A 26092-nucleotide genomic window follows, 5' to 3' on the forward strand; every position below is an offset into this window, starting at 1 on the left:
ACCATCCTTAAGAAGAGTTTGGAAACTGAAAACATGATACAGCAATGAACAATTCTATGGAGACACTAAGAAATAAAAAGGTCAGAGCATAGAGTCACAGAAATTCACTTGAAAAAGCTAAAGTCGAATACGTTTTCTACATGAGAAAACTAACGGAGAGAAGATCAAAACTAAAGAGAAAAGTTTAACATGAATAAAACACATGAATAAGAAGACAGAGGAGGCCCAGGATTCAACTAATAGAAGTGAGACAGAAATAATGAGGGAGAGAAAATAATCAAAGATTAATCAAATTCAATTCCCTAACTGAAGAAAACATTAAGATCTGAGACGGAAAGGACATTTTAAAGTGCCAAGTAGAAAGAAAGATGATACATTCAGAGCACTAACAATGAAGAGGATTTTAAAATATTTACAGGAAAGGAAAAACAAAACAAAAAGCATTCTACCTACCGAGGAATAAAATGAGACTGAGTATCAAAATTCACTCAGAAACATAGATGCTGGGAGAAACCGAGTTCAGTGCCTCAAAGTTCTGAGGGGAAAGGAGATGTTGAATTCAGAATTCTATGATCATTCATACAGGTAACAGAAATGTATAGCCAGTCAAATTACCAATTGCCAGTAAGGTCAAAGGAAAGATGACATTAGAATGTAAGAATTCTTAAAGTTTGCTATCAATATACCTATATATTTTGTCTAGTATTATTGAGATAGAATTGACATGTGCCATTTTATTAGTTCTAGGTTCACAACAGAATGATCTGATATATGTATATATTGCAAAGTGATCCCCACAGTCAATTTCGTTAACAACAATCACTTCACACAGTTACAATTGTTTTTCTTGATGAATACTTATGAGATCAACTCTTGTAGCAACTTTCAAATGCAGTATGGTACTGTTAACTATAGTTACCAGGCTATCCATTACATCCTCGTAACTTATTCATCTTTTAACTGGAAGTTTTTACCTTTTGAATGTCCCCTATATAAAAAAGGGATGGAAAGAAAAAATATGCAAGGAGGTGCCCCCAGAAAGATTAAAGGAATAACAACTCTGCAGAAGAATGCCATAAGATGTCCTGTTGCATTTTTTAATTTTACTATGCACATTTATCATTTCAGTATTTGTAAAACTCTGCTTAATCATGAATGCCTATATGCATGCAGGGGTGGACACGGGGGGTGGGTAAAAAGAACCGAGGGGTTAAACAGTCATGTAAACCAGGAAAAGAGATGATTTCAGCAAGTGGTTTCAGGAAAAGCTAACAGTGAACACTAATGCAGACATTTTTAGAGTTGTATTCAAAAAAGTCAGTGGGGTTTGACCAATATGCCATTATGAACCAGTGCAAGGCAGAGGTTTTGTTGGGATGGAGTGCAGCAGGGCAAAGAAAACTAGATCATAAGGAGTAAAAGTGACAGGGGTGAGGGGAGGTTAGACAGAGAGGCAGTAACTCTAGAGAACTTTATGTTTTTTCTTTGGAGAAAGCCACAGGGACGGATGACATAGGGTGAGAACAAGCTCATGCCCAATCGGGGAAATGACTGACTGTGAGGAGAGAAGCTGAAAGCATGCGCTAAAGCAGAGGCTGGTGGAAAAGCTTGATTCACTATAGACTCTGACATATGTGGATTCAAATCCTGACTCCTCCACTTATTGGCCTTAGGGAAGATACATTTGAACTTCAGTTTACTAATCTATAAAATAGGACTAACAAGATGCAGAGTAAAAGAAATAACGTGGGTAAAGATCCGAGTAGCACACGGGTCCTGACGCCCAACAGACACTCAGGAAACGTTCATGACATCATTTAGCAGATGAAGACTGTGATGAAGCACGTACTTTGGGAGCCGTGATCAAGAGCACAGGTAGGGAATGTATCTCTGAATAGAAGAAAATGCATTTTCTTTTCAAGTGCAATGAAAAAGGAAAATGGAGAGGAGTAAATGTGTATGGTGGGTAGCAATTTTGAGACAGAGGTGGGAGTAAGTTGGGTGCTTAAGCAGAAGGTGCATGCTCTAAGGAAACACAGAGGAGGGTCACAGGGGTGTGGGGTGAAGACAGTTCAGTGTCCTCCCCGTCAGCCTCATGTCTTCTTGCTTCCAGCAACTCTGCACAAAACCAGCCTCCTCTATCCACCAGGCATGGTAGCTCCCTCCCACCCCACAGGGCCTGTGCACGGGTGCCTCTGCTTATGACACCCTCCCCTCCAGCCTCCCCCCACCCTGTGCTCACAAACTCCACTCACTCAGCTGTGTCAGCTAAATGCTACCTTCTCCACACGGTCTCCCCTGTGGCCCTGTGGCCAGGTCTCCTGGTGAAAACTCCCCAGCTGCTCGCTTCCCTTCCCTGTCACTTTTGCGATTGCATTTAGAGTCATTTCTTGATATGTTTAGAGTTTCTCTTCTCCTCTGAATTTTAGTTCTTCGAGGGTGGAGACAGTTCAGCCTTTGTACCTAACATGGCAGCACAGTTTCTGCACATTTATCCTCAAAGGAAAGTGTGTCGACCCCCCAACAGGGCAGAAGCCTCTTCTGTGAGAACTTGAAAAACACTTTATTCCTTTCATACATAAAGCACAGATCTACATATAGTACAAAACAGATATACTGAATATTTTTGTATAGATCTCCTTTTTACCCACTGAGCATATTCCTTCCCAGTCACAGCCTTCCTATTCAAATTTCATGGGGGCGGGAATGTAGTTAGGACAAAAATGTCTTAAAAGGTTCCTCGCATAGATGGCAATGAAAACAAAACAAAGGGAAAGGCTGAGAAACTGCTGCACCACAAGGCCTGGACAGAACTGACCTTAAGTACATAAATATTGAGTGCAAAGAAGTCAAGATGGAAAGAAATCGTCCGTTTTGATGTGGGCTAGCAGGCACACTAACCTTGCACATCCCCTCGTGAACCTTGATGACACATTCTTACTTCTCCATCCTCCCCTGACTCTGAGCACTTTACAGCAGGGTGGGATCTTTTGGGGAGCTTGGTGTTGCCTTTCTTGTTGTCTTAAATTCATAATCTTAGATGTTGTTTAAAAAAAAAAAGCAAATGTAGAATTCTCATAATGCATGTAGACTGCAGCATAGCTCAGCTTTGCAAATTTAGCCAATGCACAGGCTTACATTTCAGGTAATGTTTTGATTTGGATCTTGACCTTGCTGGACACGCACAAAGCTCTAGTTTTCTTTCACAAAATGTCCACACTTAATATTATTACTTATGTGATTGTCCCACTGGATGGAAATTTTCATGTGAGTAGGGACCCATGGTGATTGTACAAGATAAAGCATATTCAGACAGAGACTAGCACATCTGAACACTCAATAATCATTAGCCATTATTGTTATTCTAATAGTAGTGGTATTAGTGTTGTAGTGTTATTATCAAGTTACTCACCATTGCATCAGCAAAGCAAGCCCAGCATTAAAGCAAGCACTTCCTAATGTCTGACAAATAAATGAAACAAAATTCTAGCCATAGGAGCCCTTTCCTCTCCATTTTGACCCTTGCACATTTTTGAAACTGGTATCAGATAAAAACAAAACATCCAGGAATTCTTGCTTAACATTTTTAAAACCCGCTGGGACAGTTTCAGCTTGTGTTTCCCGTGATCTCCGATTCTACTGGATATGTTCATGATTCTTGAAATGAACACACAACTTAGTGCCCTATTATCTCATTTTTACCCAATGAGCATATTCCTTCCCAGATCACAGCCTTCCTATTTAGATGCCGCAGCGGATGAAGTCCACACCTGCCCCTGCATAATCGTGGCCACTTATCCGGTATGAGGCTGTTATCATACATGCCACCAAGTACTAATGAGAGGGAGCTCAGGCTGGTGGCTGCCTCGGAGACCACTCGGGATGGAGAAATCAATCTCAGAGCCAGGGTCTCAGAGAGGATCTTGCAGAGCAGCATGCGGTGCTGACTACACCACGAAAACTCAGGACCTTTTACTTATCAAAGATGACAAATGAGCCTGGGGTGAAATACGTCTGTCAGATTCCAGCAGCTCGGCGCTGAGTAGCCAACTCTGAAATCTGTTAATTATCGATCCCTGCTGAATGCAATCTGGAATCCCAGGGACAGATCGTCATTCGCAGATTGTAATGATGCAAGGAATTCATGGGTACCGGCTCTTCATGTGTGCACACAACATACAGATATCCTTTTCTTGGAAGATGCTTGCAGCTGCAGCAGACTGAAAGATCGGGCATTTTAGACAAGAATTTTGTGCCCCTTGCTCTCATAAAAAAAAAGCATCACTCCTTCAAAAGGTGTCTATTGACATACTGTACAGTGGGAAAATCGAATAAAAACAACAGAGCCATTTACTGAGCGGTCACTGAGCAAATGCTCTAGCAACCAGTTACCTCATTTAATCCTTCCAATGATCCGAGAGGTAGGAATTTCTATCTCCGTTTAGTAGGTGGGCAAGCAACCCAGGCATGGAAAGATTAAAGACTTGCAGACTTGGGCAGGATTTGTCTGTCTTAAAGCTTACGGATTTAATCATTGCATTATATGGAATCATTAGTCTATCTTCTAGAACAAAAAGACGTTTTTCCATGGTAATCACCCAAAGACAAAGTAAAGAACAGGGTGAATTACCTGGCCTGTAGACACCTTATTATATTTAGAAATATAATCTAAAACAATTTAAAGGTGTTTCATCTGCGGAGAGTTCTGTAACATATTATCACACCATTAAGTAGTTGCAAAGCTATTAAATTATATATGTAGATCAAGGAATACAGTTTGAAATGAAATTGTTCCTTGGAAGCATTGGGGCTCAGATGGAATTTGGTTTTGAAACACATTGGGAGTTGATGCAAGAAATGCTGAAATTGTGCATCTGGTGTAAGCATCCTTGGAGCTGATCAGGTGAGGTGTGAGTCGTTCCTGGCTGGCTGCTGTGTCTACATTGGCATCGCAGCAAGTATAACCAATAAAAATCAATTATTCCCATTCCATTTGGCCCACACTGGGATAATTTAGCATGTTTAAGAAATACTAATATCTGGACCCCACTCCTAGATATTCTGCATTGATTGGTCTGAGGTAGAATCCAACCTTTAGTACATTTCTAAAGTTCCCCTGAGTGATTCTAAGGTGCATCCATGGTTGACACCTGCAGATATTAAATGAAATTTTTAAAGGGAGGATAAAATGTAGGTAATGGGTAAGATAGGAAAAAATATTCTTGCTGCTATCCTTGGGAGTTAGGACAACATTTTTGAAGTATTAACCATTTACTTTTCTCCAGTATTTCCCTTTACTCCTTTGTCCTTAATCTCTGTGCACTAGTATACTTCTCTCTGCTAATTGCCTCAGAAAAAAAAGATGTAATGGCAAAAAGCAAGAATAAAAAGAGCTTCTTCTGGCTTTTATTTTTAAAAAATATCAAGAGCATAACTTGTCCATCTCTCCCTAGTAGAAAAATAATTTCCCAGTACAGACAGAAGGGTGGAAATTGGAGGCTGAATAATTTGAGTGTAGACATCTGTAGCATAGCTATCTGAGTGTAGCCATGAAATGTGTAGCTATTTGGGTATAAACAAAGCTCAGAGAAGTGAGCTGTGGGCTATATTCCTAAAGACTGAAGATGAGCCAACTGTCATGAAATCTGAATTCTCTAAATTGTCAAAAAAAAACCCAAAGGAAAAAAATTACCTCCTTTTTACACAGATGCAATTCCTCCATCCCTATGCTCCATCTTCACCGTGTTCATAGTTCTACTTTGCATTTAGCAATATTCAATTTTAATTTGCTTACCTCCCTTTGCTATTGGATAGGGAATTCTTTGTTGACAAAGACTGACTGCCCTTGCCCGGCACAGTCTTTGATGCATAGCAAGTAATCAGTAACAGTAATAATGTTATATTATTTTTCTCTTTAAGAATGGCCTCCTTCACCTTCCAACATACCCCAAATTCTGGGATTCTTCTCATCTACAACACTCATTTTGCCATTACCCACATGCATTTCTGTTGTATTATGTAATAGTTTCATATAATTTGCATCTAGGTTTATTCCCTCCTTGAGGAGGTCAAGTGTTATAACTTCTTTTTTTCTAAGATGTACTTGCTAAGTACATGTCAAATGTATAAATGAATAAAATGAATAAATGCAACTCTTGTTTTCATGATATTTCAAAACTCTTTGAATACAGATTTATGACTTAAATTTTCTTAAGCCCCAACAGGGAATGGTGCCTTGTAGGTGCTCAATAAATATTTATTGAATTGAATGATTAAGTCTTTGAATAGTCAGTTTCCACGAGTTAGTGCCACACTACCTTATTTTACAGGAAGTGGAATACAAATTATGGTCATCTGACTAGAATTTCAAAAAGCTTCAGCGAAAAACTGAAGATTAGAGATCAGGGCTTTTGATTCATGATCAAGAATTTACTCCAAAAAATCACTCGATTTCTTTAAGTTATATATAGTCAGCTCCTCATTATACCTCATGACATTAACCTAATGTAATATTCGTGACAACCTTGATTTACGCACCATCATCAATCCCCAGTTGGTTATCACATTACCAACATGGAGCCACTATGACAGAGCCTGTGTACAGAAAGAGGGGTGCATCTGAACCCTTGCCCTCAAAGGAACAATATATTTAACACCTACTATATGCTAGGCATTTGCTGAGTGGTCTACTTAGATAAGCCTGTTTCATCCCCAACAAGCCTGTGAGAAAAGATTCTAGTGTTATAATTAAGGGGTAGGTCATTAGATTACTAGACTTAACAGGAATAGGCTATTGAACTTGTTCACTTTATTCCTTATGCCTGGAATTCTGCACTGCAGAAAGTGCTCACTGAGCACTCCCTGGGTGGTGAACTTGCCCGAGGTTACAGTCAGTAGTGTAGGAGCTGGGCTGTAAACCCTGTTCGTGTCCTCTTTCCATGACGTCATGCTGTGTGTCCTGTAGTTCTGCACCTTGAAGTATGCTAAGCATACCAGAGGACCTTATTAGAAACACAAGATCTCAGCCCCTCCACCCTCAGAATCTGAATCAGAACGTGCATTTCACAAGAATCCCAGGTGACTTTTTTGTGCACATTGAAGTTTGAGAAGCACTGTTCTAGGACATGTATTTAGGGTATGTCCTAGTTCTATAATAATAAGTCTTCTGATTTATTGACATTTTTCTCTCTTCCAATAAATAAAGTGGAAATCAAGAATCAATTGGTAATAGTCAACACATTATATTACCAAAATAAAAGCCAATTATGCGGCACCTCCACAGTGCCAGGCACTGTATCAACGACCAGAGATACAAATGTCAATATCAGTTCCCGCCTTTAAGGAGACCAAAGGTCAGTGCAGTGGCTCCTGCTGGCTGCCGTGGGCTGGCTCGCCCACCCCCACAACCTGTCCTCTCATCACATACACTACATTCCGCAGTGTGTGTGTGTGTGTGTGTGTGCGTGTGTGTGTAGAGCTGATGCACATTTTTCATGTGTAAAGGTCCCTAACTTTCATCAGATTTGCAGTGATAACTAAAACTCACTTCTTTAGTATCAGAAATTAAAATTAAAAATGAACCACTAATGCTAGTGTAGAGGAAAATCACTTAAAATATTTCACTTGAGTCTAATATACATATATGCATATATACACACACATATGTACATTTAACATAATATATAGATATGTTATATATACATAATGTTATAGATGTGTATTACAGATACATGTATATGGACATTTGACTGTGGCTTGCATTTCTATTTAGCCATTAGTCCTTACAAATAACACCACAACAGCAATAAAGGCCAATCCTCACTGAGACTCTACTATGCGCCAAGCACAATTTTAAGTCCTGTGTTAACTTATTTAAGTTAATAACAATTAGGAATGACATGGCAAGTAGGAATTATTCCATTTTACAAATTAGTCGGCTGAGGCTGCAGAGGTAAGCAAATTGCTCAGCGCTACGCGGCTGGAGAGTGGAAGCAGCAGGACTCAGCCACGAACAGCCTGACTCCCAAGACTAGGCTTTGAGCTGCTCCCCAGCCCACGAGTAGGTGGAAGTGCGCTGGACATCCTCATGGGGTTAACAGGGGTTAAGAGTGCCGATCAAACCAGGCGAAGGAAGAGAAACAACTTCGAAGAGGTGCCCACCCAGTCCCCATAGCATTGTCACAAACCTAGCTTTGGTTCTTTAAATTTATCACTTCAGTGTGTCAAACACATGTAAGTGAATTGAAACAGACTGTGTGGTGTGTGTGCGTAAGACAATTCTAATTACACATACATAGATAGGAGTACACAAATGCACACATGTTGACACGCACACACATCTGTGGTCTTAACCCAGGAATATAAATCATTGTAATTTCTATTTGTTTCTTTTCCTAATCTTTTCCACACATTCCATGGTAACCAGATCACTTGTTCTACAGTCATGTGCATCTAAATTACTGGATGGACTTCATAATAATTCAAATAAAGGAAACCTTCCCTACCCTGCTAAAAACTGTCTTCAGGGTTACAGCCCATGCAACCATAATTTTTAACAAGCTTTGGGAATATGGATTTTTCAAAACAAGCTCCTCAGGTGATTGCAATATTCAGCTAGGTTTGGGAACAAATACTCTTTACTGACCCTGAAAGTATTTGCATATTACCTGGCTATCATATTAAAATGCAGCTTCTGGTTGAGCAAACCCGGGCTCAGACCTGAGACTCGGCATTTCTAACCAGCTGATGCTGACGCAGCTGGCCTGTGCAGCACACTTTGAGTACGAGACTATGTATCACTTGTTTTAACATTTATTTTCAGTATACATTTTGGCTCTAACTTTAGTTCTGTGTAAACCTGGAAACAACACCCTCCACCAGTTTGAGGACCAACCCCATTCTGTACGCTAGGAGCACCCCGGACCTCTGAGGAGCAGGTGGACAACTGTTGCTGTGGTGGGTGTTCTGTCTGAACCAAGAGAGAGCAGGTTACCCATCCCGGGCAGGAGGACCACTCTGTGCCTTTAATACCAATGTGTCCCCTTTGTAGCTTGCCAGCATGGTACTTGCTAGAACACAAAATGATAATCTAAATGTTAACAAGTTGTCACTAAAGAATGATGACCACTTTCAAAGTACAAGTAATCGTGACATGGTATAAAGAGATGATGGAAGACATGATATTTTATTCATCCCAAGGCTTCATTAACGATTCTTCTCTAAGGCAGCTGGGACTGGGACTCTAGCTTCCTTATCCCAAGAGCTCAGCCACCGACTGCTGTCGTCATTAGTTAAACCCTGAAACACGTGAGGATGTATTGGCACGAGGTGGATCTAGTGTGAGATTAGGAAGCACCTTTTGAAAGGAAGCGTGCCAAATTTCTTTTGCCAACTGTGCACACAGAGGTCTGAAATCACATTACTGGAGGCGTGCTGACATAAGGGGCTGCCTGCTCACTGTGCCAGGGGTTAGAGAAGCAAGATGCAGGAAGGCAAGCTAGTTCCCAAAATGTGCTGCCAGCATTTCCAGTGATTACATAACAATTATTATAAAAACAGGGATAACAGCATCGCATCACCATCACTATGCCGTATGTGGATAAAATGAAGGTTCCTGGGGCCAGGCTTCTCACCCGGCCCGGGTTGGGCTAGCTCACGACACATGTGTGGGCAATGCATCGTTACTGACTCTGCATAAAGAGCTCTGCCCAGTGCTCTGGGAGACATGGTGGCAGGGCTGCAAGAGAGCAGAGCAGAGGCTGGCGTGGTGGCAGCGCCGAGAACAGAGGCCCAGAGGCAGAGACCGGCTTGCTGCCTGCAGACTAGCTCTGAGTGGATGGGATTTTAGTGATTGACCTGCACCATGGAAATAAAGTTGGGTATAACTCTTTCACCCCATGACCATTCTGTTGTCATTTCTTTGGTCACTTTGAATCCATAGTGAACTTGCCCGGGACCGAAACCCACTGGCAAGGCACATAGAAGTGATAAGTGATAAAAACAAGCTTGAACTGGTTTCCAAAAAAAATAATTTATTGGCTTGTATAGTTTTAAAATGCATAAGTGGGTTAAGGAGACCCTTAATGAGTAACATGGTGTTTTGTTTTCTCTCTCCTACTACTGTTATTCTATTTCTTGGTCCTACTTATTAGTGTTGGTATCCCCGCTGGGCAGACCCTCTGCCCATGGAGGCCCATGGGAGCTCCGTATGTTTACTGTTAGCACTCCCAGAGGAATGCCCAGTAATTATGGTAAAATTCCTGGGCACTGGGTCTCATTGGACCAGCCTGGATTATACATTCATCCTTGAATCAATCAGTTTTGGGGGGGCTGTACTGTACTGATGGGCCTGCCTGGGACATATGACCAATTTGTGACCATCTGCAGGTGGGTGTGAAGGTGGCAGGTCTGATGAACTAAATGACAGATAGTGAAAGAAGGAGCTATTATCAGGAAAGAGAATAAAATCCATAGCACACAACAAAGTTAATCCCAGTAACTGCATCACAACACTGCCGTCACGGTGGTACCAGAGAGAAGATTGGTGGTTTTCTTAAAATCTTAGTAAGTTTTCCTGGAATGACTGGGATTTGTGTAGCTTTTAGTCTATAACCATTTTTATGCCAGCCACTGTGCACTTGGGTTATACCGACCAGCCACCCTGTCACATGATCACTTGGGGTCAGAGGAACCCCAGGGATATGATTGTCAGCTCCAATCAGGTGATCAAAGGCAGTGATGAAAAGAAAAAATTGCATGACTGTAAAAATAGCTGATGTCCACTCCAGCAGGTTAAGTCACTTACCCAAAGTTAAACCAGGTGAGATGAAGTAACAGGGGCCAGGCTAACCATCCCACCTAAAACCACAGCTGCCACAACAGAAATAAAGCAGACGACGTGTATGAAAGGCACTGGACTTAGGCAACAAAGGATCCCCTGGAATATGGGGAACAAATGATTTGCCGGTTTACCAAATGGAGAGTGTTCCAGCCTTGGAAAGGGAGCGTAAGTTGTCAGAGCCCAGGGGACTCCCTGAGTTGCTGAAGCAGATGAGAGTCGAGACGAAGGAGGCCAGTGATCAGGAGAGAGGAGAGGGTGCACACTGAGAGGATGCCAGGGATCTGCAGGGGTCCCACAGGGGTCCTCATCAGTGTGTGGCATGCATGCTGTGAGGAAACAAGCAAAGGTTGGGGCAGAATCATCTCAGAGAACTAGAGCCATGGTGAGTGGGGGCCGAAACAGCACCCGTTTGCATGAACCAGGTTGAAAACCCCCTATTCATGGGACCCTGGGCAGAGTACTCAGAAGGGTCTTGATTCAGGAGTTGTAGTAATTAGCCTGAGGCAACAGGCTACACTGCTCCAACCTATCAATCTAAGAAACAAGTCTTGAAAGGACCAGACTATTACCAAGTCATTCAACTTAATCCCAGAATGGAGCTCAAGAATCTATTTTGAAATACAAAATATGCAGCATCCATCAAGATAAAATTCCTTTGACATCATTTCTCTAGTTTGGTGGCACATGAAACAAGGTGTACTTTATTAAGTGTCATCTTTGAGTTGATGACACATGGTTTTAGAATAGGCTAGTCTTCCCCTCCTTTGCCTGTTTTCCAAATCACACTGTCCCGTTGAGTGTCTCACAGCATCCAAAACACCCATGATGCCTCTGTCCATAGTTTTCCCTCCGTGTCTGAAGCTTGGTGTCTGACACCCAGCCTGCACGTCTTGACATGACAGAATGTTCCAACGTATTCTTTCATTAACCACTTTATAACCCCAACTCAGAGATGGAGACATAACATGTCTTAGGAGCAAATGGAAAAAATGTTATCAAGAGAAAAACTTAATTGTAAAAAGTAATATAGAAAATTAACTTAGGGAAAAAAAGAACACTACTTATGTGACCATATCCCCAATTCTACTGATGCAGAATTGGTCTAGATCTCCTTTATTGAAAAAGAGTAAACCTAAGTACATTCTACAGACAGCTCCTCAAGAGGCATTTCAAAAAGACCAGCAGTAATTAGTAAGTCTCCTTTCTATCACGTTCCATATATAAGAGCAGGTGGAAGTTCCTCCAATGTGTACATCCATGGTGTGCGTGCGTGTGCCAAAAATACTTTACACCTTGGGAACTGCTGACAAGCACCCGTCTCCATTTTTATTTATACTCTTCTCTCCATTCCCTCCCCTTCTATACTTTTTAAATTGATTCATCATTCAGTGCCTGATTTGAAGGGCCATAAACTGACGAAAAAGCAAAACGTAAAACAGTTCAAACCTAAACTTGGTGACAATGTAACTAAGCTTCAGGCACTCTCTTTTATACAAGCATTGGCAAAATATTCCGCCCAGAATTAGATTTATGAAGTGCAGAATGAAGTGACTAACAAAATAAAGAAGAGAGGGAGAGAGTGGAGATCTCTGGTGGTGCTTTGCTTACAGAGTTCAAGTTCTAGAAATAACGATAGAATGTGTTCCTCAGACACACGTACTTATAATGGGTTTGATAACACATAAAGGACAACCTGCTTAAAGACCTGTCACCTGTCAAAGAAAATAGGTGGATCAGTACTCATAGGATGAAATTATTGCCTTTGACTTGGCAAAATTTATGCTTCCTGGAAATCCTTTATAATAGATGCCACTTAATTGGCATTCCGTGAGGTGCACTCCATCACCGGTGAATTTGACCTCATCTCCTCCAAATTATGGAGACGACCAGCAGGAACATAAGTTTTCTGCTTCTGGAAAATGGCTTGCAAAGGAGAGGAATCTGGTTATCCATATAACATGCATCTTTCCAGACTTCACTGGCATTTAGAAATCATGAAGATCATATGTATAGCCTTTACCAAAATTACATAGCTTTCTGTGTTCTAACACTCCTCTTGGTATTTTACAAATGTTTAATCCTATAAGACAGCTACTGCTATTATCCACATTTTACCCAAATTAAACTGAGCTAGGAAGAATAAAACTGACTCACAGCTGGACTGGGAAATGAGTGTCGTCCGTGAGAACGTTTTTGAGTTCTTGGAGCTGCAGGGCTGCAGCACCCTCAAGGTGGCCAGCCAGGCCAGCGTCCTGCAGGTCTCCCTGGGGTGGGGTCTCTTTGGACTTCTCACAGAACTGGGGAGAACTTTCTCATCACCCATCTATGAATCGCTCTGTCCCAGGACCTTAGCAATACTGTCTATGACAGAAAGCAGCCAGACTCGCAGGGAAAACAGCCCCAGCCACCTCACCTTCCAGCCTTGTCCTTCCACAGGCACAGGCACAGACCTCATCGCTGAGCTCGGCTGAGAGCCTGAGAGTATCATCTACTTCTTCCCTCCTCTCTCGCACCCTGGCCGCAGCATCAGAGCATCAGAGCCTGCGACCCAGTCCCCATGTTCACGGAACTATTTGAGTGACAGGATACATGGACACCATTGTTTGTGTTCCTCCCAAATTCATGTATTAAAGCCCTACCCCCAGTGTGATAGCATTTGGAGGTTCGATCCTCAAGAGGTAATTAGGTTCAGACGAGGTCATGAGGGTGGGGCCCCATGGGGATCAGTGCCCTTGAAGAAGAGAAGGAGACCCGAGCCCTCTCTGTCTCCGCCCGGTGTGTACACCGCAAGAAGGTGGCCACCACCTGCACGTGGGGGAGCCTGTTCTCACCAGACACCGCACGGGCTGGGGCCTTGATCTTGGACTTCCAGCCTCCAGAACTGTGAGACACACAGGTGTGTGGTGTAGGCAGCCCTGTCTGTGTATTCTGTTATGGCAGCCCGGATGGAATAAGAACGAGAATCTCCTTTTCTTCTCCCTGGGGGCTGCAGAGAGAACCCACGAAGCCCTCAAGGGTTTGATGGCTCAGTGTTACGGCCTGCAAGAGATGCTTTCTGAGGAGAACCAGCCAGAGAAAAGAGAAGCCAGGAAAGACGAGGAGATGGGCACCGTTGGTCCGAGCGTACAGACAAGAGCCATGGCATTTTCTTTGCTCAGCACTCCTGGGGTTCAGATTCTGCCATGGACGCTGACCAAGTGCTGATGAAACAGCCGGCTCATTCCTGGGGGGTCTCCTCATCCAAGCCCTGCTGACCCTTGACCCTGTCCACCCTCCCTTCGCTACCCTTGTCCCATGGGACTCCCTGAAAGGGCTGGTTCACTAACGGGGTGCTGTCTTCAAGTCCTTGCTGACTGTCGGCTTTCTGGTGGATGGAGCTTTTAGGTCTTTTCATTCGCCCTCTCTCTCTTTTTTTTTTTTTTTAATGCTCAGTAGTTTTCATTTATAATTTCTCCATTATCCTGGACAAATATCAATGAGAGAAAAGTTCCCCCATACCTTTAATTAAACTTCATGAACTGCTTCTCCCAGGAGAACTTGAAGCAGCTACCGTGGTCAAATATTTTATGACCGTCTGAGGGCTCGAAGCGCAGGAGAAAGGAAGGTGTAGAGGCGCCATAAACAAACAATCGCCCGCGGCACTCGATTTGGGAGATGAGACTGTCAAGGGAGAAATAGTACATATAAAAGTAAAAAACGACCTTGATGTTGGTGCAGGGGTGTTCATGCTGAATTTACACTGAAGGTTTGGAAAAGCTTACGAAAGCTTTAAACGCAGAAGAAATGCCACCACGTCCAAGAAGTTCTCTCTGCAGACGTGCTTGCTGCATTAAAGGACGATTCCCTCACACTGGGTGGCCCTGCGGACATTGCTAAGAACCTTAACTCATTATTTTAGTCACTCCAGTGGGGCAACATCAAAACTCTATAGGTGTCTTTTGCTACTAGAAAACTCAAGATGGAGCATAATAATGATAATGTTCACTGTCTCATCTTCATTCAACATCCTTCACTGGGCCCGTAAGAGGCGGCAGACACTGGTCTAAATGCCTACATTTCAGTCTCACAAAGCCCTGCAAGGGTGTATAATATTAGCATCTCCACTTTACAAGTTCCAGGCATGTTAAGATACTTAGGTCAGCGAGCTAGTCTGTGTCTGAGTTGTGATTTAACCTAAGTCTCGAACTCCAAAATCCTTTTGGGGGGGAGAGAACCTACTAAGTGTAGAGTGCAAGACTGTTGCTGCCTAACTCAAACCATTGCTGACACAAACCCACATATATGCACCCACACATGCACACACCTTTCCTTGCTGCAAGTGCTCTTATTTGGTTTATCCTTTAACCTTAGTACTTTGTGTTCTAAGAAGGAGACCCCCAGACACAGCCCGGGGGGTAAGTAGGGTAAGTATTGATCCATCTGAGCTAATCATGCCAATATTATCCCCCTTCCTTGAGCAGCCCAAGAAGTGGTCTATGACCCAATTCTGTCAAATGAGATACAGTGAGAATCCATTGCCAAAGTCTCACAGAAATGCTCCTTAGCTATTAAAAAAAAAAAAAGAAGAGATGCAAGGGAAGAGACGGGCCATTTTTTCTGCTCCTGAACAATGATGTAAGTGTAGGAGCTACTGCAGTCAGGGTGTGATCACCAGGAAGTAAGACAGCCTGTCGAGGATGACAAAGCTGGAGGTCAGAACCCGAATTCTTAATAGCACCACTGAACTCTGACCTAGCCAAAGTAGAAGCTGCCCCAACTTGGGATTTAATATTTGAAAAATCAATTCCATTATTTTTTGAGTCATTGTACATTGGGTCTGGAGGGACTTGCAGTTAGATACATCTAAAGATACCCCTATATTTCACAGCACATTTGTGAGGATTCCAGTAAATGAAACACCCACTGATTTGCGTTCTCTGCCCTCTTCTCACTTTTGACTGTTCCTGTCCTGTAGGCCACAGTGGCCTGTTATTCACTAAAACCAATTTTTTTTCCCCCTACAAAAACACTGAAGGACAAAGCAACCCAACCTAACACAGGATTACATGTGTGATATATAAGATGGGGGCACCCACCTTGCTGGACTCCTGCATTCCCATGATGGCTTTGAGGAAGCAGGAAACCATGGTGGGAATCCCAGAGGGCAAAGAACTGTTAAGACACCCCTAGGAGCTTGTAGTGACTTCCAGCAGACCACAAACAAGAAACTGAAGCCTTGGGGACCCGGCTGCAAGAGAACAAATTCTGCCAACTGGGTGAGTTTGGAAGTAGATTCTTCCACAGCTGAGCCTCCAGATAAATCCTCAGTCCCGGCTGGCACCTTAAATGGAGTCTTACACAGGACCCAGCTAAGTGGCGCTGGGACACCTGGCCCATAGAAACTGCAGGAATATGCCTGTGCTATTTTAAACCATTACTCTTGCTGTCTTTTGTTGTGTAGCAGTAGAAAACCAACACATACTTTGTAACTCATGACTTAGAGCGTAAGCACTCCAGGCCCCTGGCTTGCCCTAGCCTGGTTTTCACTGTGAGATACCAGGCTTTGTAGCCACCAGAGTCTAGGAGGAAGATGTGACAGAACTGAGTTGTATCTTGGTTTGTCTTATTCTGTTCAACTAAGCTGGCATTCTTGTCTACCCCTCCCCCAGTTAAAGTGTTGAAGTGGAAGTGATTAAGAACACCGAATGCTTTGTAGCGTCCAACCAATTACATTTTATAAAGAGCACAGTTTTCTTTAAAATACCAGTAATTCCCGGGTTTTGTGCACATCCATTTTCACAACCCCCTCATATTCATTGAATGCTTTGTAGCATCCAACCAATTACATTTTATAAAGAGCACAGTTTTCTTTAAAATACCAGTAATTCCCGGGTTTTGTGCACATCCCTTTTCACAACCCCCTCATATTCACAGCCTAAGAAAGTACCTATACGTTATTTTTTGCCATCTCTGCCAGATCATGGTAAAACGCAGCATTCAAGGAAAGAATTCAACAGTGATCAGGACACAAGCCACAAGTCAGGATTTCCAAGGCATTTTTTTTAATATAAAAATTTCAGGAGATCTTCAGAGAAATTTGAGTTGAGTTCTGGTTGCTCTATAACTCACAACGTCTATGAGTCAAGAAAATTATTTTCTCCTAGCCTTATGTCCCTTATCTGAGAAATGCAGAAACTAAAGATACCTCTCCATCAGAAGGCTTTAATGAAATAATGCCAGTGAAGTGTTCTTAGCACACAGCACAGAATATGCAGTCAACAGATAAATAGCAATGACAGAAAACATCTCATAAACACCAACTGTGGGTTAGATACACGACAAAAGCTTTACTTACATGAGTTCATTGAACTTTAATTACAAACATGTGGTTCTGTTTTACCCCTTTTAATGGGAACACTAATCCCTACAGAGAGCCAGCAGCTTTCCCAGGGTTCCACAGATCATAAGTTTTTCAAAAGGAAGCTGTCCAATATCACAGCCAACGCCACTATGCCCCCTTCTGCTCCCCCTGCCCACTGTTTACTGCTCTTTGGCAAATATTTAATTTCCTTCACTTTTCTGTTTTTTTCCTGAACGACAGGACTATCTGCTAACATCAGATGCCCTGCATTGTCAGGTTATGATACAAGTAAGATGTATCTCAGATTATCTTTTGAGATTGTCTTCCTGCAGCACTTTGGTTTCCTTAGCTTTTCTTTTTAATTCCTTTTCTTTTTAAAGAGAAAGATTTGGGCCTTGTAATTTTAGTCACTGTCCATCTCATCTGATACGCTCTTCAAAGCAGATGTTACAAAGTATCCGAGTAGAAGTCACCAGAGCCACTGGGCACTCCAGCTGAATGACAGTCACCTTTCCTCGTGACAAATGAGTACCTCTGCTCTTTCTCCACCCACTACCACACACTCTAATTCACTAACTGAGAGTAGGAAGAGAAAGCCTGTGAATTTCACCTGTCCTATATTTGCATTTGAATAAACAGATTATTCCTAAGTGAACTTTGATGAACAAAAAATGCAAACCACTGAAGTCAGAAAGAAAAAGAAAATACAAATGATTATGAATGGGAGTATGTAGAGGGTCTGGTCCAGATAAATATATATTAGTTATGAGCATAAATATCAGAAATATTTCCTTCCCCTGCTCTGACCCAGTGAGGTGGAAAATTGATTCACCTGCTCTGTGCAGATGCATTGTGCCTATTCCCCATAATCCACTGGCGATCTTAATTGAGGTAGCACTGTCTCTGGTTGGACACATAATCACAACTGTAGAAAGTATTCTCTGCTGGAGGAGGATGAGAAAAGCAATCTACAGGTGTTACATTGAAGAACTTCATTAAATACCCTCTCCAACCTGTCCGCAAGCCAATCAAGTGGTTTATTAATTTTGTTAACCTAGATGTTGCTCATTAGAGAGAAGACACAGTATGGACCAGTTTCAAAGGGAGCTGGTTATTCTCCGACAGAAATTAAGTTCAGAATTCGCAAGAACATTTTGCAGTTTGCTTCTGGCGGCAAACATGTCCCTTTTTTTCCAGCCATCCATGGATTTTTTAATGGCATCTTCGCATTTTCCATTCTCAGCAGATAGATGAGCCCTAGGACTGAGCCAAGCAGGCAACTTGCCCTGAGCACGCTGGGGGTTGGGCACGTTACCTAAGCGGGACCAACGGAAGAGTGAACAGTGGGGCTTTTGCTGGAAATATTGGGGGAAATCGCCCCACTCTTCCCCACTGGATCTGACCTTAGAAGGGTTTAGCCTCAGATTGTCCTGGTAGCCATGATGCAAATACAAAAAGAAAGGTTATCTGAAAATGGCTTCCACAGACAGGGTAGAGTGGAGGGTGGAGACAGAGCAGTAACTTTTGACAGCTGGAGTCTCTGCTCCGAGCCTGACTGGAAGCCAGTAGCCCTTGCCCTGTTCCATTCAGCTGTGGGAGCCAGGACATTTATTTTTATTTCTGCCTAGAACAAATCAGAACGGATATTTGGACATTTGCCACTAAAGGAGAGCTAAAAGGTATCACCTCTGATAGTTGTTAAATGAATATGGATAATTTCCTTGTTTATTTTCATTATAACAAGCACACAAAAAGAGATTCCCCCTCACCTACAGCCATTGCACATCTGATAGGCATGGCTGCAAGCACTTTCTGTGAGAGGCTCCCTACCTGAGCCCTGACTGTTTCATCATCCGGTACAACTGACCCACCAAGCTTGAGCTAAGCGTCCAGCCTATGCCGTCAGACTGGCTGGATTCCAACCCTGCTGCCCTACGCACTGGCTGGATGGAGCCCTCCCACTTCCCTATGCTAACACAAAAGTATATTCCTCCTTGGGGTCTTGTAGGCTAGAATGGGATCATTTATGAGAAGCTGTGGAACTATGTCTGGCATGCTCTTAATGTAAATGAATAAAATGCCAGTCCTAAAATCTCATTCACCTGAGAGTTGTCATATTTATAATAAATGTTCTGTGTAAATCAACACGAATAGATATCAACCATGGAAACTGATTTTTAAATGTTTAAAAATGTCCTTCCTTCTCTAATACCACCTCTTCCCTGCTAGGTACCCATTGCCATTTTGCTCTCTGTGGTCCCCCATCCTGAGTTTATATCCAACAAAAGCATAATGGGACTGTTTCCCTGCTTCTCCCCATCCTATCCCGAACAAACTTAGAAAAGAACTTGTAAACTGATTCACATGCAAGTGATTCAATTAATGCATCGACCTTACTTTATATATATATATAAACATATATCTCCACCTGTTTAGACATGAAGAACGTGTCCTAACACAGAAAAAATACGTCAGCAATACTTGAGGCTGAGGGACCTGAAATAAGTTTGTAGAGCAGCAGAAAATTACCAGGATACAAGAAATAATTCTGCTTCAATGGTCACCTTTGTAAAGCATCTATTTGGATGTTTGACACCCAAAAGATGTTTCTGGTTGAGGGACTTAATTGGCATCATCCTTCATTAGTCATTCTTTATCACAAATATCTATTAACATGAATGTAGTACACTGTTTCAACATAAAGGAGAAGGAAGCAGTTGGTGTCTCTGGAGAGGAGGCTGGCTAGAAGCCTTGACCACATTCTGTAGCAGATCTTATTGCAAAGCTCTCTGGGGACAGGGTTTAGGACGTTTTCGTGTGTCTTGGACTAAATAGAAAATATCATGATAGGATCATCCATGCCTAGCATGGCACTTCATAAATCTAAGCTTAACATGAAGACATAACTGTATTTGTTCCTATCCCTCTGAGTGTAAATTTTATTGGCTGAGAAGCTATTTTTAAATAACTTGGTAAGAAAACACACCTTCCTCAGAGAAAGCAGCCTCAGTGAGCAGAAAGGCCAGACCCTAGACTTCTAAGGGCTAAATATTGCTGCAGGCAGAAAACTATAGGAAATCTACCAATTTCATATGATTGAAATGCCATAAACAAAATCAAACCTTTACTACAAGATAGGCCTATGTGATTATAGAAAAGGGCTTGGCATCCTTATAAGTAAGTGAGCAAAAAGAACACTCCTAAAATATAAGCTCCTGAAAACAGGGCCTGACTCTCTGCTTCACGGTAGCCCCTCGGCACAAAACCAAATGACCGGCACAGACCAGACTTTCAATAAATAGTCACTGAGTAAACTCCTGACTTTTAATCCAGATTTTTAATGATTTATGAACTATAATTTCCAGTGTGAGTAGGGAAAGGATCTCTCCTATGCCATGGTGGAAATACAATTTGACACGAGCCTTCCTGAGGGCAAAGCTGTTGGTTATAAACACCAACAGCTTTGAGCATGTACATCAATATCTTCTCCACCACCATCATCATCTAAGCTGTGCACCTTTTAGCTGATACGCCAGGCACTGTGCCAAGTATCAACATGCATGCTTTCATTTTGCCCTCACCACAGCCTTATGTGCTACATATCCCTGCTAATGCCAAGCTGATGTGAAAGGAAGCATTCTCGGAATGAGACATGTGCCCAACTACCCAGCAAGGAAGTGGCAGAACTGAAATTCTAACACAGCCGTTTCTGACTTGAGACTCAAGCTCCTGACCGCTAGGGTACATTGTCTCTAAACAGAAAATATAAGGCAGTTTTTTTAGTGTGCAGTTTCTACTAATAATACTAGAATTGACTAAATAACTTTCTACTGATTATACTAGAAGAAATAACCAAGTATGTGCTTCAAAATTGAGAAGTGTTAAGGTTTATTTGTTGAACACTCCTGCCATGTCCTATTGTATTATTGGCTGAGAAGCTATTTTTAAATAACTTGGTGAGAAAAAATTTTGCTAAAATTATAAGATTTGAGACGGTGGTTCACATTTCTTTGTAAAAATGTCCTTTCCCACTCAAGAGTTTAGAAAATTGGGGGAGGGAGTGGGTAACAAAGCAGCTTCAAATTAAACGTCAAGTACTGTAATCTGTGCACATCTACCAGTGAACCACACTGCAGACCTCTGCGACCATCTCTCTTCCGGGATCACTGTGCCACCGTATTTTTCAAATGAGCTTTTTCCATGTCAAGTCACTCACCTCATTTCCTCTCATAGTCACATCTACAGACTCCCCACTTTTGTTAAGAAGACCATTCGGTGAATTAGCTCTTAGTGAACTAGCCCACACTTTTAGGGCCACCAAGGGAAAACATACTGAGTTCCTTAATTAGTCAGAACAATTGACCTCTTTCAACTCAATCACTCCCATTTAGATTCAACTCTGGGCTTGGTTAAACAATTTACAGTATAGTATATATCAATAGAATACTACAGAACAAATCAAAATTACATTGTACAAGAACAGTTAATAATCTGGCAAGACAAAATATACAGAGGTTATAAAAATGATAAAATATATTCTACCTTTTCAAAGGCCATATTTAGGTTGCATGTGTGTTTACAATGAAATTCATCACAGATTCTAATACTAGTATTTTCTGCATTGAGGGATTATAGGATTTTTTTAAAACCTACATAAATATATACATAAATACATACAATTGCATACATAGATTAAATCCTGGAAGAAAATTCAACATACTTCTCTGTGTGGTCTAATTATTCTAAAATACATATGATAGGCTATAATCCCCACAAGGGCAGGAATTTTTGTGTGTTTCCATTCTAAGCCACATTATAAAATTGGTGGCATTATTTCTGTGCACGAATCCCTGAGCCTGATTGAGTATGATTGTCTTACCAGTTAACATGAAGTTTAATTGGGTCCTCTTAAGTTGACCATATGGAGTGGTATCAAGGACGGCTATTTCGGATACTACCAAGTTTGTCCAGCATACACAGATATTTTTTGCTGTAATTGAAGATCACTAAAACTTTCTTACTCAAGCCTGAACTTTACCACACCAGGAATTTTTTTTGTATTCATTAGGTCATCTTCTGAAAAAGGTTTGTATGAAATGGAAAAAAAAAGACACATTTCTCCTGTAAGAAAATCTATCCTGAAATGGAAAAACACCATCAGAAATGAATATCTGACCAATACAAAAAAATATTTCAAGTCCAATTCATGAAAGTGCTTAGGGGACCAGTGTTACTTAGTTTTTTAAATAAGTAACAAACTGATGTTTCAAATACTTCACTTATTTTCAGAAACCAACATATATTTAAGAATTTGAATATTGAAAATAATGGAAGGTGGGTGTTTAAAAGACACATTTAGAAAATTAGCCTTTTCCTCAGGAGAATCATCTTGAATCTTCAATGGAGAAATAATATTGTAGCCCATCTTTTCTCGCCACTTGGGAAAAATAGAATTAAGCCAATGTTAGTTCCACATAAGAGCATTAAAAAGCTAATAGAAGAGAGATTGACTACGTGGAGATGGTTTTATCTAGGACACTGTGCCCTAAAAATGGAAATGCAACTGGAATACCACTAGGAAACTGTTAAAATGATTCCATCAATAATTTATATGCTAAGATGTTGAATGAAATATGTTATTTTAACAAAGAACATTCGGTGTTGCCTGTTTTACAAGAAAGGAATATATTTGGATATGTCATGAAATGTTATCCTACATTGCTATGCTTTTTCCTCTCCAAATAGTTATTAATAAATTATTACACTCAGTTAAACTGAACATCAGTTTATAAAGTCCCAATTATCAGAATAATTATTCTGGGAGAATCCCTGGGTATTTGCTGACCTGGAGATTCAATATTTGTTCAGAGAAGCCAAGTGGTATTGTCCTTGGGTATGCCTTTTAAACATCTATATTTTGAGATGAAGCCCTTCCCCTATCAAACATTATTAACTATTTGACGAGCAACTTCCATATTAAGCATTAGCCCTGATGGCCCCTGCTCAGTCATGTATTTGACAAATTTGTGAAACACTATGTGTCTGAAGTATATACTCCAGTATTTGTTGAGGACTTACTAATGTATCATGCTAAGCACTCTGTATATATTTACACAATAACTCTGTATGAGTAAGGATTAAGTACTGTTATTACCTTCATTTCACAGAGGGGGAATCTGTATCACAAAGAGAATCGATAGCTTCCTCAAGGAATTCTACCTAGTAAATGGCAATGTAGACTTTTTATCTTTAGAGTCTAATGCTTAACCACCATGCCATACTGTTTCCTCATTAAAAATTTTAGTGTTTTCCAAGAAAATACAAGTCTACAATCCTTTATCTGAAACCTGAGGGGCAGAATTTGATTGTTTATTGAGAATTTCTTAATTTTAGAAAGGTGATAGAGTTGCCGCACTAATCAGTCACCTTCCTAGTTTTGTATTCAAATATGTGAATGGGGGTTACTGCTTGCCTCCACTCAGTTGAGGTTATGTTTTACTGCCATGTTAATTTTGGCTATAATTTTACTCAGACGTTTGATGGTCAGAACACTGTGTACTTGAGAATTACAAATAAGGGATGTGTGGGTCTTTTTTTCAAGTCGGAGCTAGTGCCGACTTAGTGTTGCCTAGACTTCATCCAGAGGCACAGGACACAGCACCTGATTCCCTCGGACCGTCAAGCCCACCCTCCTGCAGAATGAGAGTGCACGACCCCTTGAGACAGCCCTGGTCTAATACTCCTGGATGTGAAGCATCTACAGTAACAGGAACTCAGTAAAAAAAAAAAAAAAAAAAAAAAAAATCTCATTAAATGATTATTTCAAAGTAGTCTTTAAAACTTAAAAAAAAACGTTGCTTAGAAGTAAAGAAAGCTGCTTGAACTTTATATATAAGGAATTAATCTCATCTAAATCTAAAAGTATATTCTAAAACAAATGGCAAGAAACTATACTAAACTGTTAGAAGGGTGTTATTAGCCATAACTTCTCATTTTACCTTTCCACATACATTTTTTCCCAGTTTTCTATACACATTTCCATTCATTTACTCAATAAACACTTTGTGACCACTGATTCTGTTACTTGCTTCCCAGTGAATGAACAAATTCCATGCTTGGAACACAATAAAAGTTTCTGATTTCCTACTATCTACAACCTCACAGAACACCAAGAATTAATTTTATTAAGGAAATACATAGGGAAAAATGCAAATAGCATTTTTAATGGATACACTAAAATCTCACCAAATTCCTTAAATTAGGAGAGAAGACAAATGTGAATTTAAATTTATATATTTCTTAGAACTTGGAAAGATTTTTTATAATTTTTTATAACTTTCAATTATCTCTACTAATACTGTTAAGGAAATGGCATAAAAAAAGCTAAACATTTTAAGTGAACTTTATAAAAGTTCTAGCATATTCCAGGAATATAAAAACTATTGCATTGGGAAGTTCCTTTACAACCCTCTTTTTTAAAAATCATGTGAAGATATATTTTTCCAAAGAAGGCCTGAAGCAAGGCACTTTTTAGAAGAATGAATTCCAAACTAATGTGGAACTCAGTATCTATGATTTTCCCAACATCTAGTAAGTGACTGATACCCACTGAATAAACTGCAGTGTGACTACAGTTTGCCATATCTAGTATTTAGTGTAGATAATGTATCTATGGCATATGTAGTACAGCAAATATAGCTATAGAATACTGCAGTGTAGCTATAGAATATTGCAGTGTGGCTAACCTGACATCTTGAACAAAATAAATCTCTTTACTAACAGTCCCTTTGGCCTTACCTAAAATGTAGTCCTTCTGTCTATGGTTTCACAATACCTGATGGAAAAATCCAGGCAAAACTCCATCTTTGATCCCAAACAAACAAGAAAACCAAAAATACTTCGAGTGACTGATCATTTTTCTCACAGAACTGACCATTTGTTTACCCTTGTGGTAAAATCATACAATAGAAACAATTGTCTCCAATGATGAATTACCTGGGAAATGTGGATACCATTTCTTTTTTCCCTGAGCAATTATTATATGCTGGGAACTATTCTAACATTACAGAGAACTGTTTCATTGAACCCACAGCATAACCCTATTCTAGAGCAGACACTTTTATAGACCCTACTTTATAGTCATGGAAACTGAGATACAGGGAACTTAAATAATTTGCCCAAATTATGTAGCTAACAAATTGTAGAGCTGGGATTAGGTTCTAAACAGAATGATCCCAAGGAAACTATTTACTTAGTGTGTAAATCAGCTGAGGAGAGTTGAAAATAAAAGATTCAAATGAATTCAGTGTTGTCATTTAAGAGCACGGTCCGGACATTCTCATTACAATTCCCCAGAGATCTGCTCTGCTCGTTTCCAAAGGTCATCAGAACCTGGGACAGACTTAACACTGTCAAGATTCCCCAAACCCAGGTAGATAGCAGGATGACAATTTATTAATTTCACAGAAAAATCCACCTGTTAAATGAATGATGAATTCTCGGGTTGGCAAAACAAGAATCGTTTCCTTTGTCGTCATGCAAAAATCAAGTCGTAAACTGAAGACATTTGATGGACGTGCCACGAAAAACCCATCTCGTATAGACCAGAATAACTCAAAGTCCATTTGTTCAGTCCTTCAACAGATTACATAAAAATTGCAATATTTTTGAAAGCTGTACAGCAAACCAGCAGAGACAGCCGAACCAAAAATCTTTAGCATCAGCTAAGATTCCTTTATTAAACAATAAGCATTGATTGAACTCCAACAACACGCCAGCGATTACGGCTATGGTAGTGAAGGGGACACGCTAAATCTGTTATTTAAGCTGGTATCTGACAAAGACCTAACTTGATGAATTCCTCCCACAATACAGATTATTTTACTTATTTAATAACCACATATGTAAAAGAC

Source organism: Manis javanica, chromosome 5, assembly GCF_040802235.1.
Source record: "Manis javanica isolate MJ-LG chromosome 5, MJ_LKY, whole genome shotgun sequence".
Taxonomy (NCBI): domain Eukaryota; kingdom Metazoa; phylum Chordata; class Mammalia; order Pholidota; family Manidae; genus Manis; species Manis javanica.